Source organism: Kogia breviceps, chromosome 16, assembly GCF_026419965.1.
Source record: "Kogia breviceps isolate mKogBre1 chromosome 16, mKogBre1 haplotype 1, whole genome shotgun sequence".
Classification (NCBI taxonomy): Eukaryota; Metazoa; Chordata; class Mammalia; order Artiodactyla; family Physeteridae; genus Kogia; species Kogia breviceps.
In genome coordinates, this window is record NC_081325.1 from 17,800,491 (window position 1) to 17,823,202 (window position 22,712).

Consider the following 22,712-nt stretch of genomic DNA (forward strand, 5'->3'; position numbering starts at 1 on the left):
GGGGGCAAAGACCGGCCAGCAGTCCTGGACTCTATTACAAGGCCCCATGAGGCTCTCTGTCCTCTGGCTGTCTGAGGAGTCACCAGTGACGTCAGCCAGATAGCTGCCACCGCTCACAACCCCAGGCTGCTGAAATGAAAAGCGTCCCCACTTTCTCCTCCTTGGCTGTGGCTGGAAAATTTGGAGTCTCTGGGGGTGGGGAGCGTGGGGGGAGAACACAGCCGAGAAGGCCAGTCAGCAGAGGGGGGCAGTGGTGCCAGCGATTCATGTCTCTGTGACTTGCCACAGACACTGTGGGCATTGTTTAAAATCACACAGAAATTGTTCTACACGGCCCTCAATCTTATTAGCTGCCCAGCCACTTTTCCACATTAATCATTCAAACTGACGTGAGTAAATAATACCACATGTGGTCGTGATGACAGTTGTCTCCATAATGTATTCGTCTCATGGTACTCATGTTTTTTGCTAAAAAACAGTGTCAGTGAATGACTTTAGAAAATTCTGCCGTCAGAATAACCGGCTGTCTTTACGAGGAGAAGTGTAACACCTTGGAGACTTAACGTTGGGAGAAGCCGAAGGCAGGTGAGAGTGGTGAGTTATGCTCTCAGCCTAAGGATGCCTTATGACCCTGATAAGACGTAGAAAAAATTAACAGCACTCAGAGTCCCCAGTCTCTGTGCATTTCACACGCACGCGTGCTGCCCCACTCCCCACCGTGACTGTTACGAGCATTTTTGCACAATGCTCAAGTGAACTTTGTTGAAACCAGGCGTAATCCTTGGGACAAGCACACCCTTCCTTCTCATCTTCCTTCCTTCCCTCCTCCTCATCTTCCTTCCTTCCCTCCTCAAATACTGAGCATAGGGTTTGTGCCTAGTCCTGTGCGAGATGCAGGAGATCCCCAGAGGGAAGGCACAGTCCTGGTCCTTGAGGAAGAGAGATTGGTAGGGTCTGAGGAGGGGATACACCAACCAACCAGGACCACACAGTGAAACATGTACATCAGGTTCAAATCCCAGATGAACATTATGTACAAATAGTTGAAAAGATTTGGCCATCTTTGGGGGGGGGGTCATAACGCCTTTTGAAACGAGTAGTCTCAAAAGATGCAGGTTGAAGAAGTGGGGGAGGCGTGTGGCTGGGACGGAAGAGCGCCGGCCGTCAAAGACACAGAGAAGGTACCATGCCAGTGGCCAGTGGGTCTGGGACCCGGAGCAGAAGGCAGAGGCAGCTTTTTGGGCAAACACATGGATCAGAATAAGAACATCCCATAGAAACTTACAGGCTTGAGAGATTAAGGTCAAAACTATCCTTCCCAGTTGATCCTTGGGGGTTTGGTTGAGGCAAAGCTTAGGAAAATGTTCCCAAATCTTGACTAACCATCAGAATCACCTGAAAACATTTTTAGAACCCTACCTCAGACCTGCTGAATCAGTATCACATCAGAGGCCTCGGGAATCTGTTTTTTAAGAGCTGGAAATTTATCTGGAAGCTGCCCTGCAGAGTAGCCACGCTGACTGTACTGAGACTGCCAGCTAACCTGTAAGAGTTGACTGAGGAGGGAGCCGAAGCCCAGCCAAGCTTCAGCCTAGTCATGCACACTGTCAGAAGAGAAAAGCTTTTGAGGCATTAACCCTCCAGTGAGAACTGTTAGTGTTTGTTCCCTCAAGAATAATTTGAGAAAGAGAGAGACCTGCCATCTGCAGTGGTGGATATTCAGGAGTCATACAGGCAAAGGGGACAGCATAGGTTTAAGACTCTCAAAGTTGGAAGAGGCCATCTAGGCTATGACTCCACCCCAAGAGAAGTCCACTCAACAACATGCCTGGCTCAGTGACCATTCAGTCGTTGCTTGAATACATCCAGAGACAGGAAGCTCACTACCTTCAGAGGAGGCTTGTTCCATTGTGTTACAGCTCTTGCTGAGTCAAAGGAAAACAGGAAGAACTTGTGTAACTTTTTGCAACTTCTCTCTTGCTCTTCCTGCTGGTATTTTGAAGAACATTCCTAATTTTTCCTTCAAATATTTGAAATCTCCTATCAGATGCCCCAAATCTTTTCTCACAAGTCAAACTTCCAGACCTTTCCACTACCCATTTTGTAACAGGTTTTGAGACCTTTCTAGATGTCATGTCGCTTTCAAATCACAGTATGTAGGTCTCCTCCTCCCCACTTCCACCGAACCAACACACACAGAGGGCTTCTCTTGCCCATACCCAGCCGATGGTTGCAAAGACAAGGAAGTATCTCAGGCAGCCTGGGCAATGCCTCTGAGGTGGTGGAGAAACTGAGGTTCCATCTTCCGTCCTCAGCCTTGTCAGGACTCTTTGGGGAAAGAGCCCGAGCTCTTGGAGCTTCCAGTCATCATAATTACAGCAGACACGTGGTATAAACCTCTCTTTCTCCCCGGAAGGGCAGTGAGCCCTTCTTACCAGAGTGCTGAAGGGGTCAGACTCTTGTTTCTCAGTCCAGGATTCTGGCCATTTCGAAAAGAAAAAGGAGCTGAATAAATAAGTCTAGTGACTGCTTTCCCACCCGAGGCTCTGCAGCGAGCATTAGCATCCGGAGTCCTCCTGCAGCGCTACTCTCAGTCTCCGTGCAGCCCGTTCCATGGTGACCCTCAGCCTTACAAGCAGGGCACAGCTGCAGGACAGGGCTTGGCCTCAGAGCTGGGACAGGGACAGGGTGGTGTGACTGGCAGTGAGGGGGAAGTTAACAGAGACACCATAAGTAAGCCACAGCCCAGGTTCCTGACACTGGCTTTCTGAGAAAAAGGAGCTAGACCCATCTCTCTCTCGTCACTTTCCTCACTCCCCTGCCCCCAAGCAGCATCGGACCTATTTTTGAACACAGGATATGAGGAGGCTCAGACCTAACATCATGCTTTCTGCATAGCTCATCGCACAGGGAATCTGTATCCCTCCAGGGGCAGGGACCCCAATCGGCTGTGCACACAGATCATCTTGATCCTCTGCACCATATCTCCTGCCTTGGGTTTAGAACAGAGGGGCCCCACTGTTAAAGGGGGGGTGGGTATCAGAATCATCTGGGGAGGTGTTTGAAAATATTCACGGCTTGAGGGAAACGAAGAGGGTTTGCACTGCAGATTTCACGCGTCCCCTCTTGCTGTGGAGGGGTGTGGACAGGCACACACAGTTGCCTGTGTTGACAAACCTCCCCAGCTGACTCTTACTTGATGAGAACTGCTGGTTCAGATAGGACAGCAAGTCAAGTCTAAAAAGTCACCTGTCTCTCACTTACATGAAAGCATACAATAAAAGTGTCACCATCACCAGGGCTAGAAAATCCCTGGAAGCAAACACTTGAAGGCTACGAGGACTTTCTCCCTTGACTGCGTGCATCTTTTTCTTTCTCTGCATTTCCATTTATCCTTTCTGGTCAGCTTCATCCCCAAGCTGGGAACGTGGCTGCTGAAGTGTTTTAAGTGTTCTACTCCAGAGCTCCTGTTCCAGATTAGGACTGAAGTTGTTTCTCCAGCAGCAGTCTGACCTGAGGCTCTCCTCATGTCCTTCTGCTTTTGCCTTGAGGTCTCATAAGCCCCTTCCCACCCCATCCAAGCAGAGAAGTATGCGCCGGTGTTGAAGACTAGCAGAGACTTAAGCTCTACGGCAGATGCTGTGAGCCGGCTGCCCCACGGCCATTCCCCTCTCTTCCTCACCAACAAAACCCCAGGTTCTGTTTGATGTTGAAGCTAGGGATGGCCATGGAACACAGTTCTGGTTAATGTTATATAAGCTGAGGATTTCTGGGAAAGCTGTTGTTTTCCTCATGCTGCCGTTTCCTAGTTCTACTTCATTTTCTCTCTGCTTTGGAAAGATAATGTGTAATCTGGTAGCGCAGTAACCATTTTGCAACTGTGAAGCAAAAAGCTTGCAGATAAAGACCTATGGGTTAAGTGGTGAAATGGAAAAATGGAGTGAAACTGGGTCCCTGATGGCATTGTTATAGAGCCCTAGCCTGCCTAACGGAACTTCAATTGTGTACGATTTCTATTCTCTGTTTAAACTACTGTGGTCAGGGTTTTTTGAGGTCACTCAATTCATCTATTTAAAAATTATTTATTGAGTTCTTACTTTGTGCTAGGCACTGCTCTAGACAAAATGTAACCGCCCTGACTTCATGAAACTTATATTCTAGTTGGGGAGGAAAATAAAACAATAAGTCTGTTGTGTAATATATGAGATAATCATAGGTGCTAATAGAAAAATAAAGCACAAAAAGAGTTTTAGAAAGTTTAGGGGGAGGGGAATGGAGAGGAAGTTACCTTTTTAGACAGGGTGACCAGGAAAGTTTTCATTGAAAAAGTGACATTTGAATACAGACCAAAAGGAGATGAGATAGCCAGCCTTGCAGGTGTCCAAGGGAAGAGCTGTCCAAGAAAGAGAACAGCAAGTGCAAAGGTCCTGGAGCAAGAGAATGCCTGGTATATTTAAGCAACAATGATGAGGCCAGGAAAGAGTGAAAGAAGAATATTGAGATGAAGCAGAGAGAAAATGAGCAGCCACAATAAGAGGATCTTCTAGATCATCATAAGGACTTTGGCTTCCATCTGGGTAAAGTGGGGAGCCACTGGAGAGTTTAAGCAGAGGAGTGACATGATCTGACTTTCACTTTAACAGGCTTCCTCTGGTGCCACCTTCAGATGGGGGCAGCAACAAGAAGGCTTCTGAAATATCTGTGGAGAAACGGTGGCAGCTTGGACTGGAGTGGCAGTGTGAAGTGGTAAAGAGCTGTGGGATCCTCGGGACAGAACGGCAAAGCCCACAGGGTTTGCTGATGGAGTGAGGGTGGAAAGTGTGGGAGGGGAGTCAAGGGGGACTCAGAGGTTTGGACCTGAGCAAATGGGAGAGGAGTTACCATGAACTGAGTGTGAGAGGACTGACTGCAAGAGAAGGGGGTTTGGAGGGTGGAGGATCAGGCACTCGGCACAGTCCAGCTGGTTCAGGCTCCATTATGGACAGACACGAAGTGGAGGATGTGCCCTGAACTCCCTGAGCCCCCGTTTCTTCTCTGCTTCCTTCCCAGTGAAATCTCCTCTTCCACGTTCACATCTCTGGTGCCAGTGGGTGATGCTGGCGCTTCTGAAAGTGCTGGAATCAAGATTCTGTTCTGTCCTTTCTGTGCTACTTCATAAGGCAAGAAAATGGGCCAAGCGAACATTTTAGTCATGTTTTCAATTAAAAGAATGGAAAAGCTTCTGTTTGCTTAAGATTTCACAGTGAGGTCATGTTTCATAAAGTCTAATAACTCAATGCAAGGACTCTGCTTTTTCCTGGGGGAGAACAGACCCCTAAGGAGGGGTCAGCCACCGGCTGGGCATGGATGGCCACTCCTCTCATTTGAATAGACTTTACAGCTACTGAGCATCCTCACGGTGCTTTCCTCTAACATTATTTGATTTTCAACTAAATCTCACAAATTCTCTCTAATTTATGGTTAAGGAAACTGAGGCTCAGAGAACTCAGGCCACTCAAAGAAGGCCATCCAGTCAGAAATCAGCAGAGGCAGAATTTTAATTCGAACATTCATCTCTAAATTTGATTTCTCATTTTCTATCATACACACTACCCTTTATCCCCATGTGTCCCGAGTTCGGTTGAATTTGTGAAATAGCAGGAAGACTTTTAAGCAGGAACTTTATACAATTCCTTGTGCGGGGGCCAGTGAGGGGGTACCTTTGCTTATGTCAGCTGTACTCCAAAGCCTCAGTTTTTCTGTGACTCCAGCGAACAACTGCGATTCACTTGTTGCAAAGGAATGTGGATTGATTCCAGTGAATAAAAGATAGATTAAAAATGTGACCTAAACGATCTCCTTCATAATGGGGCCGCTGTGCTATAACTTACAAAGACTAGCCAAACTTGTGATGAACAAACGTGACTGGTCATTACAGAGTATTGAGTAGAGTTCCCTGTGCTATAGAGTAGGTTCTTATTAGTTATCTATTTTATATATAGTAGCGTGTATATGTCAATCCCAATCTCCCAATTTATCCTCCCCTTTTCACCTATATGGGAAAAGAATCTAAAAAAGAGTGGCTATATGTATGCGTATAACTGATACACTTTGCGGTACAGCAGAAACTAATACAACATTGTAAATCAACTATACACCAATAAAAATTAATTTTAAAAAAAGAATCGTGATGGGGAGCCCCCCTCCCCAAAGCCCTCCTCCCATCTCCTAACCCCCTCTTTCATTTCCATGGGACCAAAGCAGAAAAAATTCTCCCTTCTCTCCTTCTTCCAAGCATTCCCTTCTGTTCTCCGCGTAGCAGTGGGATGTGGGAGAATGTCCTCTTATGAAAAATGGGAGTTCAAGGGAAAGTAGCAAAGCTGGCCATGTGTGACAAGGAAAGGAGGCTCTCGCCTTTGTCCCCTCCTGATCCTGTAAGATGCTTTCACCACAAATTGCCTGGTTCATTCTTTCTCTTTTTATCATTTCCAGAGATCTTGAAGTCCCACCTTTTGGGCAAACTCCAGGTAGCCTCAGGAAGCATTCTGAGTGTAGGTGACAAGGGGAGAAGTAGGGTGTGAGCCTTCTGCCAGCGGTATAACTATGCCCAGGCGCTGCCAGGCAGTTTTTGTAACGGCACTTTTACTCAAAACGTATTATGAGTGTTTCAAAAACAACGAGGGTTAGAAATAACAAAAGGCAGATGTTGGCTTGTTTTGTGAGAAATGGAATTAGCAAATGAGATGTTCATGGGCCCTGCGAGTGTAATTTAAGACAGAAATATCAAATGTTGGCTTCCAGCCTTCTTGGTGCCTGAGACACTCCCTGGAATTGGATCAGGAGCCATGAGATGCAAAATACCACACCAACCAATTCATTTCAGAGCACAGGAGGGAGAAAATTAATATTTCTCCAAATTTATTCCAAGATAGTCACATCTGCATGACTCCTGGGACACAGGGATCATTTTGAAGATGGAATCAACTTAACTCTTTTTCATGTTGTCTTATGGACAAATTATACCTGTGGGGAAAGTTCCAGGCTTCCCTTTTACCCTCTAACAGTCTCCTTCCAGGCAGGGTAATATAGTGGAAAATAACACTGGACATGGGGTCAGAGCCTTGCCCTGCTCCCTCCTTGCCAGCTTTTGATCCTGAAGAACCATCTCGGCAATATCTGTGGGCCTCTTGTGTATTTGTAGAATGAAGAAACTGGGAAAATGATCACTAAAAACTTATTTCCATCAACTCCCTGCTTGTCACTTCTTCACAGGCCACTTTATCTGCTTTTATTTATTTTGCTAAGGTGTTCTTTCTCCACGATGAGAAAGAGGCAAAAGAAAATGGGAGAAAACCCTGTGACTCTTCAGTTTTGAACTGAGTGTCTCACATCAGGCACTTGGATTTTTCAGGACACTTTTGTGAAAAACAACTTAGAAAACTTCCTGCAGGATTCAACATGGCGTTTTCTACTCAGTGGGATAATGAAAAAAAAAATATTTTATTGACCTGACAACTTATACATTTATAGATACATATAGTTTAGTAGGACTACCATTGGAAAATTATATGAATTGGTACCAGATTACATCTTCTCCTGGGTATCTGGGACTTGGAGCTAATCTCAACAAAGGATTGTCTTAATTTCCCTCAATATTCTGGAATCTGTTGCATCGTATTCAGTTCCTTCAAGCAGCTGACATTTCCAAGCTCGGCCTCCCTTGGTCACTGACTGGTTAGTCCTAGGAAAGGGCTACTTTTCTCCATTAAAATTGGAAACAAACTGCAGTTGGCAAGAACACCGGGCAGGTGGGCACTAGTTCCCTTTACTTCATCTTCACCCCAAGGGAAAATGGGAAAATTCATGAGACAAGTTATGTTATTTATTTGCTTAAGAACTTCCCTTCTGCCATTCCCTCCATATGGTTTATGTTTTCCTTCTGAATTGGTGCTTTCACAGTACAAAACTGCCTTTGTTGAGAGGCAGTAACAGGTGTGCTGTGAGAGAGGGAGCGTGTGAGAGAATGGGAGCAAATGTGCATCTGTGTGTGAGAACGCAGACGGCAGAGTGTGAGTTTTGTGTGTGCAGGTGTCTATGTAGTCTAAGGCACGAAGACCCAGTGTGCTCAGGGAATTCCTCAGGAGAATATAGTCACATAATATTTAAGAGCTCTTGGCTGAGAAGTCCATGCACCATCTGTGAACACATCCCTTCCAGAGAGATGCTGCAAAACCACCTTTGATTCCTAAGACAGACGAAGCAAATGCATTTCAGCAAAAGAGTTCTGATGAAACTAGCTCAGCAATATTCACTTTGTCTTGCTTTTCTCCCTAAACAGTGCCTTAGACAAAGCGTGGGCTTCAGGCCAGACAGACTGGACTTGCATTTCAGCCAGGTATTCCTCAGTGTGGGGATGTTGGGAGATTTACCACATTTCCCCAAGTCCCACTTTTTTTACCCATAAAAACTGGTAACAATGCCCAAACTCACAGTGTAACTGGGGGAATTTAGTGCCCAGGTACAGTGGTCACTCAATAAATGTTAGATTCTTTCCCATAAATGCAATTCTTAGACCAGATTGAGCCGAGATGGGAAAAATTCTTCCCATGTGTTCAGGTAGGTAATTGACAAGGTCCAAATTGCCTTCTAATTTGCCAACAAAGGTTTTGACCTCTTGTCCTTTGGCATGGTAAAGATGCTTGAGATGTTGCAGTTGCATGTTTTTGCTTTAAAGCTCGTCTTCTCTACAGAACACTGGAATGACTGTGCACTGCTTTTACGACACAAAAGCACTCCTTCTGCTCTGCTTTTAGCAGATCCTGACCCCCAAGCTGTTTTCATGGGGATGGTATTGGAGCGGTGGCCAGCCTGGGAAGTCTATCTGGACTGATTCCAGTGTGTCCAGTGGCACATGGGATGGACTGCTGCCTAGGATATGCTCCATGGCAGTGAGACCACACACGACAGACACATCTTTTGGGGAAATGTAAAACCAGGATCCTTTGTTTCATCAGCCCGACAGAGCAAGCTGCTCAGTTAGACTCTGGTTGAGAAGGAACACTTGCTCCCTGCTTTTCAATAGCCATCACAGTATTGTGGAAAGAGAATGGACTTAGGAGTCAGAAGAAAGTTCAAATCCCACAGCTGCCACTATGATACGAAAGCAAAACAAAATAAAACAAAACACTGATTTAACTCTCCAGTTTCTGTTTCCAGTTTCCTGCATTGTAATACCCGAAACATCAAGTCGCTATTCCTGAATCCATCAGGAAATCACCTTATGCCATGCCTGGTACAAAGTACATCATCAATGAATATCAGTGCCCTTCACAAAGCTTCCAAACCCACATGACAGAGAATTATTCTACGCACATATTTGAACAATTTGTTAGTTGGCCTGTTGGCAGTGCTTCGTCAACTCCAAAGGAGAAACCACCCTGTGCTGACAATTAGGGGAGCAAAGACATTGAGGTAGAAGCAAGTTTTCTCTTTGCTTCAAGAATAATTTTAAAATTTAGTAATAATTTCAGCCACCATTTCCTACTCTTGAAGGAAGATCAGCGTGCTGTACAGGCTTCTAAGATGTATCTTCATGGGTTGGCATGGTGGATACTGCAAACCAACTCCCTCTGCACACAGCCTACCCCGTCCAGGCATGCCTTCCAGTAGTTCAGAGTTTGCAAGGCTCACTACTGCACTTCCCAGACCCCTTGCAATTAGCATTTCACATGTGAAGCAGACTGCAGTAATCAGACGCACCGCATCTTAGATTTGAAATCAAGTTATATGGTAACTTAGTGAACCCCTGAAAACAGATTCCTAGACAAAGATTTGCATACAGAAGATTTATTAGGGACTGTCTTCAGGAACAACACTCAGAAGGAAAAGAGAGAAGCAGGAATGGACTGCGTTTAGAGAAATTGAACTGTAATGTAGTTGCAAAGGGGACTTCAACCAATCCCATGGGTGTTCTGCACTGGGAAGGCCAGTCAGAGGTGTCCCTAATCAAGACAGAAGGGACTAGTATATTGTATCCCGCTTCTCTTAGGCAATGGACATAGGCTGCCCCCAGGGACAAGGCATACCTTGGGCAAGGCAGCTCCTAATGGTCAGGAGCGATTTTCAGAGATGGACAGAGCCATCAGCAGTCAACTCTCTTGGCAGCTGGGAGGATGTGTGCCTGGGGCCTGAAGGGGGAATGTGGATGGCCCAGAACAGATCCCTAACGTCCACTACCGAGCACCCACTGTGCTGCTCAGACTAACTTGCTTATACTATATTTACCTCATCTGCAAACAGCTTCTCTGGGATTTTGGTTGGCATCATTTCTGGAGAAAATTTATAAAGGAGGTTGGTCAAATGAATACAGTCTCCCCTGATGCGGCTGGTTTTAAGGCCACAGCTGATACTCATGGTCTCCCTTCTCTACTGCTCCTTCTATGTTCCCTTCACTCGTAGCTATCACCTCTGCTGCTCTAGATGCTTCACTGCTGCGGTGACCAAATCCTCCTCCCTGAAGGAAGGTCTGAATCCCTGGTCAGCATGCTCTTTTCAGGCTTGACTACTGCACTTGTCCACTGATCATCAAAATTGTACAGGGTCAAACAAAAAGATGTCAATTCCAGTCAATCTTCAGAATGCCAGAACTGTAGTTCATTGCATCTTTTGTGTAACGACTCTCTACTTCCTTCTGGTGATCAAGGCTCACTGTTCCTATAACTGCAATGATGACTCCTTTCCTTGACTGCTGGTCTTTTGGCATTGATGAGCCATAGTGCCTAAAGGTTCAGGGATAGAAAGCACAGATTCCCTCAAGTAGATCACTGGGAGTGTGATAATTTGGGGTACTCGTATTTCCACCCCTTAGTTCCTAGGCACACGCATTCTACCTACTGGGGGCACAACACCATATAATGTTGGTTGGTTTTGAGCATATTGTGTCCTAGAGGACAGCATCCTATCTGTGAATGAAGTTTCGCCTCTTTCCACTTCTGTCTGCTGGCAATAGGGGACTCACCATGTGGCCATGTGTGTGCACTAAGCGACACCAGTGCAAGAGTGGTGGATGACACAGGGATTGGGGTCACTTGCTTGTGCAGCTAATTTGTGCCCGTCTTAGATGCACTACTTCCATCTTACAACAGATTGCTGTTGGGCCACCAACCATATGACTTGGTGGATCTGACAGATGGGCAGCTCTGTCCAGATGGCCACTTGATGCCCATGATCAGGGCCTAATGGTTTTTCAAATGGAATAGAATATAATTTTACGCTGCAGATATCAATTGCCTTGCTAGGGGCCTAATGGCTCTTCAAATGGAATATAATTTTATGCTGCAGATACAAATTGCTTTGCTAGGTGCCTGTGTTTTAATTCCCCTATAAGGATAAATTTCCCCTATAAGGATAAATAAACTACACAGGGCAACTGCTTCCACCACAGATATCTCTATCCTAGTACCCTAGTATTGTCAAGGTGGCCTGGCTGTTGTACAGAAACTCGGTCCTGCTGCACAACCCCTTACTGTTCTGCCTTTCCTGCTCCACCTCTAGCTGCCCCAGCAGGCAGGTTTACTTAAGTGGATTGGAGAAATAATCCAAGGTGTGGAATTTGCTGTGCCCAAAACCCGAAGAGGTCTATCACACATGTGCTTCCTTCTTAGTGGTGGGAAGTACAAGATACAATAACATGCCCTTTACTTTGGAATCAATGCCCTGGCATGCCCAGACCCTAAAAACTGTACTCATATGGGGCCTCTGAACTTCAAAGGGTTACCTCCTATCCTCTGAAGCTCATAGACTTACCAAAGCTTCCAAAGCATTTGTGTTGGCATTTATCTTTGTCACTGGCCCCAAGATGAGATATTATTGTTTTATTTACAATCTTGGCAGGAAGAGGCAGGCAGTTTCAAAGCCTTCCATTTGCCATTCCCCACTATGGTAGTGCTAACCTCCCAGGCCAAGAAACCAGTGTGGAAGATTTGCCAACTACTACATATGTCCATTCAAAATATCCACTCAGGTACCACCTGAGTGGTGGAATCATAACACAGGCACCTAGCAAAGCAATTTAATGACCAGTAGGTGGGTCTGTGGACCCAGTGATCCACACCTGGGCCCAAACTCCATTTATTACCTCTCATATCCAACAGTGGGGCCATGTTGCTTCAGGTACCCAGCTATCAAAGTCAACTTGGAGTCCGTGTCAACTAGTTCTCAAAAATATCTGAATATTTTCTTTTTCTCAGTATATAGTTACCCAAGCAAGTAGCTAAAGATCCCTTTAGGGAGGGTCAAGGAGAATCACTACCATATACAAGTACCATGCTGCTCCGGGATCCTTCATCGTGGTGACCCAGCTTCTCCTTCAGTCAGTGGATTCCAGATCTGAGAATCAGCTCAAGTCTAGGAACTACTTATTGGTATTGCCGCCCTTAGTCTCCTAACCATCCATTTTAAATTTCTTTTGACTGTATAGATTGAGAAATACCCTTTTTAGCTGCCTATCTCTCTTGCCCCTAGGAATGCCATATTCTATTCATCATCTCCATGGTCCTCTATGAGTCAGGTTCCCTGGCGGCCACTCAGACCTTGTTGTTCATTATAATAATTGTACCCACTTGCTTCTGATGGGAAGAAGAAGCTAAACTGAGATATAATAGCAACAGAGGCCTCTGCTAATTCTGTATGAAGCAAATGACAAAGGATTAATCTCCAAAATTTACAAGCAGCTCATGAAGCTCAATATCAAAAAAACAAACAACCCAATCCAAAAATGGGCAGAAGACCTAAATAGACATTACTCCAAAAAAGATACACAGATTGCCAACAAACACATGAAAGAATGCTCAACATCATTAATCATTGGAGAAATGCAAATCAAAACTACAATGAAATATCATCTCACACCGGTCAGAATGGCCATCATCAAAAAATCTACAAACAATAAATGCTGGAGAGGGTGTGGAGAAAAGGGAACCCTCTTGCACTTTTGGTGGGAATGTAAACTGATACAGCCACTATGGAGAACAGTATGGAGGTTCCTTAAAAAACTTAAAATAGAACTACCATACAATCCAGCAATCCCACTACTGGGCATATACCCTGAGAAAACCATAATTCAAGACGAGTCATGTACCACAATGTTCATTGCAGCTTTATTTACAATAGCCAGGACATGGAAGCAACCTAAGTGTCCATCAACAGATGAATGGATAAAGAAGATGTGGCACATATATACCATGGAATATTACTCAGCCATAAAAAGAAACGAAATTGATTTATTTGTAGTGAGGTGGATGGACCTAGAGTCTGTCATACAGAGTGAACTAAGTCAGAAAGAGAAAAACAAATACCGTATGCTAACACATATATACGGAATCTAAGAAAAAAAAAGGTCATGAAGAACCTAGGGGCAAGATGGGAATAAAGACACAGACCTACTAGAGAATGGACTTGAGGATATGGGGAGGGGAAAGGGTAAGCTGTGACAAAGTGAGAGAGTGGCGTGGACTTATATACACTACCAAACGTAAAATAGATAGCTAGTGGGAAGCAGCTGCATAGCACAGGGAGATCAGCTCAGTGCTTTGTGACCACCTAGAGGGGTGGGATAGGGAGGGTGGGAGGGAGGGAGACGCAAGAGGGAAGACATATGGGAACATATGTATATGTATAACAGATTCACTGTGTTATACAGCAGAAACTAACACACCATTGTAAAGCAAATATACTCCAATAAAGATGTTAAAAAAAAAAAAGATGTTCTGTAGCCAGGATGGCTCTTCAGAGTTGCCCCTAATTGAAGCAAGGAGGCTGGGTCTTTGTAGCCCTGCAGCAACAAGTCAATAGCATGGAATGCATTATTTATTTATTTATTTATTTATTTATTTTGCGGTACACGGGCCCTCACTGTTGCGGCCTCTCCCGTTGCGGAGCACAGGCTCTGGATGCGCAGGCCCAGCAGCCATGGCTCACGGGCCCAGCCGCTCTGCGGCATGTGGGATCCTCCCGGACCAGGGCACGAACCCGTGTCCCCTGCATTGGCAGGGGGACTCTCAACCACTGCACCACCAGGGAAGCCCTATAGAATGCATTCTTTAGGCTATGCAGCTTCCTATGGCCAAGGGAAATTCTTAGTGGTGAGTTGCAGCTAACATTCCTGGCATCAGCAGGACCATGCTTTAGGACTGCACTTTAGAGCTTAAAGGAGTTTGAGTTGACACACTACAGTATCAGCTACATGTGCGGAGAGAGGTAGATCACAAAGCAACTATTTTGCTTATGTGGACTGCGGTGAGGGCAGTATGATTCTGGAGCCAGGTGCTGTAGCAGCAGTTTGCTGACTGTTTAGCTTTCATCATGTCAAAGGTGGCAGCTCCCTTGACTTGCCAGTTCTGCAGCGTTATTTTGAGACATATCCTGAAAACTGAGATCAGAGTCTATTTCTTTAGCCCTCACAATGATTATGTGAACGTTCAGCACCTCTAAATAAATCCCTTCCTGCTTAAACTAGTTCGAGTAGATTGCATGTTCTCAACTAAGAACCTTGAACAAAGTTGGTATTTGATTGCCAGCATCCGTTCTGGTTAGATGGTGCCATGATGTATTGGTCATTATATACACTGAAAATTACATAAACCTTCACCAGTAGAGTCAGGTTTCTAGATTAAAGGCAAAGTAGCCAATATATGCTGTATGCTGAACTTCCCAGGACCCACAGCTCTCTGTGGTTGATTGACATGGGGGTTAGTGCTCAGTTTTGGACAGTGTGTGCTTATATTTCTTTGCTAGTTAGGCCTGAAAGAAAGGGACATGAACAGATGGCTTTGGGGAAAAGTCTCTATGCTAAGATTTTGTGGAATTGTGGCATAATAGGTGACAAATCTCAGTGGCTATAGTCACTCAGGGTGTCAGTGCTTTAGGAAACCAGGACAATTGGCCAGTGTCATTCAGTATGCAGCCTAAACTTGAAAACCTTGCCTTCTCTTTGTACCTTGGCATTTACTCTTTTCCAAAAGGGGCTTTCGTTGGATTGGAACTGTTATTATTGGACAGAATTTCTCACCAGCTTTGCAAAGGGAGTTGGCTTCTCATGTACCTAGTGCTCCTGGTTTCCCCACTGATCCCTGGTTCAGCCCGCTGGAGCTTTTTCTATGAAGAGCCATTCATAGAAAAAACAGAATGCTACTTCCCTTTAAAATGTAGCAACTGTTTAGCGGCAGGTAAGTGGGGTTTTGTTCAGCCCCAGTGCAGCTATTCCAGTGCTGAATCCTCCCAGAAAATATCTTGTGAGAGTTTGGGTCCCAAGTGTTATATCAAGGGGAGCTGCTGCTTCCTTTCCCTTCTCCAGAGTCCTTTGTATAAATCCACCTCTTCCCGATAGTCTTAGATAAACTTAATGAAATATGCTTTGTTGAGAAGCAGGTTTATAAACATGCACACATTTGAAGGTAGAGCCTGCAGAGTTTTGGATACATACATACTGAAGCACAAGAGGATAAACTGCATCCACTTTCTCAAATAAACAAGTATTTTTAAAGCTCATATAACCTTTACCACAGTGTTTTCCAAATGTACCTGAGGTTAAGTCTGAAAAGGTACCTGGGCTTTTTGTTACACTTTCAAGTGCTCAAACCCTTTGAATCAGAGTCTCTAGGAGCAAGACCTGGGAAGCTCAGCATTTAACAAGTGCCCCGGGTGATTCTTATCAGAAAAATTTAGGAAACCAATCCCTTCACTATAGCCACCTCTCTGGCCAGTCCTATAAGTGGCCTACAGGTGTCCTCACCCACTTCAGGGTCACAAATGGACCCCTTGCACGGGTGAACCAATTGTATGTGCAGAAAGCAGTTGTTAAACAGATCTTAATATTCAAAGCAACCAAGGGAACTAATATCAATATGGTCTTTTTTTAAAAAAATCAAAGTGATGAGATAAACCTAGGTGGATAATCTAAAAGCAAGTGTGCTGAAATATGACCACTTTATGAAATAATATATTGAACAGTACTAATCCATTACTTTTTCCTTTCATCCAGGATTCTTAGAAATCACTTTTTTCCCCCCAATGAGAAATAATTCCGTAGAACACGCACTAAATGCTGGACTGTGTTCTTTGTTGTAAAGGCAGAGAGAAGTGTAGCTTGACAGTAATGAATGACTATATTACACAATTACTTAAATATGAGTCTTCAGCAAAAATGAAATGACTTGAGGCTTTTCAACAAATGCAGCTTTAAGCTCAGCAAATAATGGCTTGTGTCAAATTTGTTTATTAGCATGGGTAATTTGTTCTTAACTAGACATATTTTACACTTGAAGTAATTTTTTACTAGAACTCCATAAAGCAATTGTGCAATTGATAATAAATATGTCACTACTGGTAAGTAATTAATTCATATGAAGTTAGTTAAAACCATGCTACCACCGCCTAGAGTATAGAAAAAGAATGCATAAATAAAGTAGTTATAGTCAAATAACAGATGGTATGAAAAAGTCAGCAATAAAAGAAATAAAGATGTGGACAATGTGTGCATGTGTATTTGTGTGCGTGTGTGTAATCATATTTATCAAGCACCTATAACATACCTGACATCATGCCAGACCATTTCCTCAGAACTTTTCAGGGAAGTATTGAATTCAGTTATTATAGATAAGGGAATGGAGGATCTGAAAGTTTAAGTAGTTTGTACTATGATACACCATTGATGGAAATAAGGTCTGAGCACAGGTGTAAAGCCATGCATTTTCTACTAGTGTTTAGTGTAATGTTATACAAGTATGAGTTTTAGGGTCAGATAGACCTTGTTTGTGTCCTGAGTCAGCCACTCACCAGATATATAATCTTGGTAAGGGAACCTAGCACCTCTTCGCCTTAATAACAACAGCATCTACTACATATAATTACTGTGAGGATTAAATGGGAAGACACATGGGAAACGATAGTATCAACATAATGCCTGGTACACATCAAGCACTAAGTAAAGTTAGTCAATTACATGGTATCTCCAGGAAAGTCATCACAGCGCACATAATTACTTAACAGAGTAAGAATTGAGCATTATTTTCATTTACTGTGAGCAGATATTATTTTCTCTCTACTATTCAGGTATATATGGACTGAATTTAACAAAGACTGATTAAATACAGACTTTAGATTTCCGAGGCAGTCTTGTTTTCATGAGGTTTTACTTTTGAAAAATGTTTCATTTAATTCAACTCAATAACAATTATTTAAGTACCCGTGTCAGTTACTTCCTTCAAGGACCTCGCAGCCTTAATGATTGGGTATAAGGTGGTGGCAGGACAGAAGAGGAAGAAATGGGAGGCATATTGAAGGAAAAGAAGTGGAACTTCAGACTGACAGAATAGCTCAGAAGACCTAGTCCTACTTTTAAAGCAGCAAACAGATCCTAGAAAGCCTTACAAACGGATGGAAAAGACACATAACAGTTAAGGGTAGTATATGAAGAGGTAACACTTAAAACGAGATATAAAGGATGGAGAAAGGAGTGGGCCAGGCAAAGGAGGGTGATAAACGCAAAAGGTTGAAGATAAGAGAGAGCGCTGTGGTCTGGCACATCAGAAATGGTAAGTAGTTCCATCAGGCTGGAAGGCATATGGGCTTGGGAGCCAGTGGATAGAGAAAAGACTGTGGTAAAACATTAGGTTACATAGGTTTGAAGGAATCAATTCATGAAGAATCTTACATGCCTTTTATGCTCTGTGTCTGTGGTTTGTTACTGCAGCTGCCCGTTAGAATCACCAGGGGAGCAGGCGGCGGTACTAAGCGGCGGAGTCTGCTCCGAGGGTCCTGAGCCAACAGCTTCTTCGCGGGCCCCGCCGCCGCCAACCCCACTCCTCGTTGGAGAGAAGATGGTGGGCCGGAATAGCGCCATCGCTCTTTTCATCGGGTACTGCATTTACTTCGACCGCAAGAGACGGAGTGACCCCAACTTCAAGAACACGGTGCAAGAACGAGGAAAGAAACAGAAGCTTGCCAAGGAGAGAGCTGGACTTTCCAAATTACCTGACCTTAAAGATGCTGAAGCCGTTCAGAATTTCTTCCTCGAAGAAATACAGCTTGGTGAAGAGTTACTAGCTCAAGGTGAATATGAGAAGGGTGTGGACCATCTGACAAATGCAATTGCTGTGTGTGGACATCCACAGCAGTTACTGTAAGTATTGCAGCAAACTCTTCCACCACCAGTGTTCCAGATGCTTCTGACTAAGCTCCCAACAATTAGTCAGAGAATTGTAAGTGCTCAGAGCTTGGCTGAAGATGATGTGGAATGAGAAACAAATGTCAACATAATAATCTCAATTAAAAAATATTTTTAAAATCTGAACTTGGAAGATGATCAGCTCTGGGGGAGTAAGGGCAAATATGCTTGTTGTGGACTGTCCTACACTGAAAGCTACCAAAGTTAATTTTTACTTTGTGTCGATCCATTTGTCTGTTTTATTTATTTTTCCCAGTGAAAAGTGTATTTTGATAGAGAAGTTTTCATTTTATAAATACACTCTCAGTTACTGAAATATGGATTTTGTTTATTCCTAAAATGTGCAATTAGAAGGTACATATATAACATCACATTACTTATAGTAAAATGACCCAGTGCTCAGTTTTGAAAGGCCAAAAAAAGTGTAGAAGAAAACTGAAGAAAGCACTTTTTTTTTAAAGCTAGTACAGTTTGCTATACATCAGAAAATTGGATGGAAACTTGATTGTGTATCAAAACTGAGCATTAAAATCTTTAAGAGATTATTTCTTTCCATTTAATCTCTTAAATATGTATAATGTGCTGCTGTGCTACAATAACTTCACCCCCACTGTTGAACTGTTTTGTTTAAATCAGTGGGCCTAATGTGTTCCAGATATTTATCTCCTTGTATTTTAGATATGTGTAGTTGCAAATAGCACCAGGAATTAGATCTATGTACGCCCTTAATCAAGCTGAGTAAACTTCACCAGTTAATGTCTGCCCACATTTATAAAATGAGGGAATTTGTCTGCTAATTCAGCTTCTAATTCCTTTGGTTCTGCTCAGCATTTTCAAATCCCTTTTTCTGAGGGATATATCTGTTTGGGCAACCAGCCCTTGCATTTTTTAATACTCTGAATTTTGTATGCTTGCCTGACTTAGTATTTCTGAACTGATTTTTTTAAGGTATAACTTGTGTTGATTTTCACTGAAATCATGGTTCTGTCACTACTTTTGTAAATTAATCTGAAATTTAACTTTCAAGGTAACTGGGACAATATGCTTGTAAAAGTGTGTGTTCTCCTTTGCTTTTATTGTCAGTGTACCTCCTAAAGCCTCTTCCAGCCTGATTCACTTATCTTGTTATGAGAATAAGGTGTAACTTTGTGGCTGAAGACTTGCAAAGGATGAAGATAATGGGACCTTTTATTCTCAAAATAGTGATATCATCTGCAGCCACAGATTCAATATCAGACCTGAGAATAAAGAACCTTGGTACTTAAAAAAAAAAAAAAAGAATCACCTGGGAAGTTTATGAAAACTACTGATGGAGTACTGCATCCCAAAATAACTATCTAGACTGTTTACGGCCCACCCTCCTATTGAGATAACATAAAACTGGACAAAATATATTTTTAAAAATGTGTTTGAGCATCTGAAACTACCAAGAGAGTAAGAATTTGGAGGGCCAAGTTCCAGATGAGAAGGAAATCCAAGAGTCGTGATCTGACATTTGGGGCAACTTTTTCCCTCAAGAGGATTGACAGCCTATTTCAAAATCAGTGCCTGAGAGATTGAAAAGTTGGGGAGTTTCCAGTAGTTTCACAGGAGTGGGGATTGGGGTTGGTGAGAATTGGAGTTCAAAGTCCACCAAGGTGGATTGGACCTGGTATATACCCTCAGACTTCATTTGGGACCCTCAGAATTTACACACTAGGAATAAGTATGGCCTGGAAATAAATCAGACTTCATAAGAATTGGAGCCTAGATTTGATCATCTCATTCCCTAATTGGATTATGGTGATCTTATCCTAGTCAAGTTGTCTTTCAGAAACAAAAGTAAATTCTCTCTGGTGAAAATAACATTATAATATAAGCCAGAAACTTAAAGTATGTCTACCGTGCCCCAAACACAATGTCCAACGCTCAATCAAAAGTAACAAAGCATACAAAAAATGCAAATCTTGACTGAAAACCAAGAAAAAAAAATCAGACACTATAAACAGACTCACAAAATAGTTATTATAAAGTCCATGTTTGGAATAGACATAGACTTTTAATAACTATTGTTAATATTTTTGAGGAATTAAATAACAAGTGGGAGAGTTTCAGAAAGAATAGAAATTATTACAAATATGAAAATGGAGCTAAATGGAAAAAACAGTAATTGCAATTAAGATATCAATGGATAGGCTTAACAGAAGACTTAAAACAAAATTAGTGAAAAATAGGAGAAAGTATCTAGATGGAGGTGTAGAGAGACAGAAGTAGACAAAATAGATAAAAGAAGCTAATACAAGGTTAACAAGTCTAAAATTCAGGTAACTTGAGTACCAGAAGTAGAAAAGAAAATGTCTTGGAAGAAGTAATATTTGAAGAGATAATGGTTGTAAATTATTTTTTTAAATGATGAAAGACACCAAGCCACTGGTACAAGAAGTTCAACTAACCCCAAGCAGGATAAATACAAAAACAAATCACATATAAGCACATAATAATAAAACTTCTGAAAACCAAAGACAAAAACCAAACTCTTAAACAGGTACAGAAAAGAATGACATATTACCTTCAAAGGAGAAATAATAAAACTGATTGTTGACTTTTCACAATGTAAAGATTAAAAGCCAAAACTAGTGGAATAATATCTTCAAAGTTCTTGAAGCAAATAACAGTCAATTTATAAATTATGTATTTTGTGAAAATATTCTTCAAAAATTAAAAGATTCTACTTGTAAGAACCTTGTAATAGGTTATGTCAGACCAATGCTCCTGTGACAATGAGATGCCACTACAAACCTATTAGAATATCTAAAATTTTAAAACTGACCAAAATGCATGTTAGTTAGCAAGGATAAAGAGTAACTAGAACTCTTATACATTACTTGTCAGAATGAAAAATGGTATGACCACATTGAAAATCAGTTTGACAACTTCTTATAAACTAAAGCATATGCTTCTCATATGAACCCACAGTCTCACTTCTAGGTATTTACCCAAGACAAACAAAAACTAATATTCACTAAAAATCTATATGTTAATATATATAATGGCTATATTCATAATCACCCCAAACTGCAAAATCTCAAATATCAATCAACAGGTGAATGGTAAACAAACTGTGGTATATCCATTCATACAATAGAATATTACTTAGCAATGAAAGGAACAACTACTCATACAACATAGATTAATCTCAGGTTCATTAGGTTAAATGAAAGAAGCTAAACTCAAAAGACTACATTCTATATGATTTCTTTCATTCAGGAACAGACAATACTATAAGAACAGAAAATATATCAGTTGCTGCCAGGGGCTGGGGGTGGCATAAATGGGTGTGAACATAGTATGCTGGTAAATGTTCAAGTTCTCCAAATAAAAACTCTCTGATTTGTAGCATTTGCCAATTTCTCTAGTGTAAATATTCCCATCATGGCCAATTTTAACCTCCCAAAGTGATGACACTGAACATGGAGTTGGGAAGAGATGCAGAGCAGCACATTATTATATGGTATTTCCACCATACACATAAAATAGATATAAATAACTACACAGCCACAGATAGTAGTACAGTGTAAAATAATGAGGAAGCAACAAGTTTTTAGTCCTTATTACCTTTTAAAAAATAGAATTATACTGAATTGTAAGTTTATGTAATTTAATTTTAAATAATGGCTGTTTTTAACAACGGGCTTTGAAAATTCCTTAAAGTTTAACAATCTGCTGACTCCAGGGAGTCGCTAGGCACAAGGGAAATGTTTGAGGTGATAGAAGTGTTCTGTTGTCTTGATTTTGGTGGTGTTGTACAACTGTATGCATCTGTCAAAACCTATAGATCTACATGCTTAAAAGGGTTAATTTTATTGTGTGTAAATTATAGCTCAAAAAACCTAATCACAAAATTTGCATATATCCTTTCACTCATCAATATCCGTTCTAGGAATCTATCCTGTTATATTCAAACCTGTCCACCCCTGATTTTAATAATAAAATTGGAATTAACCTGAAATCCACACATTGGATAATGAATAATAAATTATTGTATATCCAACAAGATATTTCAAGAGATATTCCAAGAGAATTTTCTTAGCAGTTAGAAAAAGGTGAGGCATGAAAAAGCAGTTTCTTCTGGAAGGTGGCTGAGGGATTAAAGTTAAGAGGGACTTACATGTATGCATACCCTGTTGTAATTTTGAAATTTTCCACGTGCATGCATGACTTTTTCAAAAGATAAGGGGACCCTAAGTTGGTTTTAATCAAAATGAAATACAGACATTTTCAAACAAACAAACTCTCCTGAGATAATTTACTACCAACACACCTTCACTAATACTTAAATGCCTTCAAGTATTGTCTCATGCTTTGCTCACCACTGTATGGATGGAGAAATGGAGGCCCAGAGACTGAAAAACTTTTTCAAAGGCACACAGCAATAGTGTAGCTCTGGGACTTGAAAATGCACACTCTTAGCTTTGCTAGACTGTTTTTCAGGAAAGTTCAGGGAGGGTCTAGGCGTCCTTTGCAGAGCAGC

At 42.2% G+C, this 22,712-nt stretch overlaps 1 pseudogene; it reads left to right on the forward strand.

The window, feature by feature from the left end:
• The first annotated feature begins 17,840 nt into the window (after positions 1-17,840).
• LOC131743143 (mitochondrial import receptor subunit TOM20 homolog) lies at positions 17,841-18,354 on the forward strand (annotated as a pseudogene).
• The last annotated feature ends 4,358 nt before the right edge of the window (positions 18,355-22,712 follow it).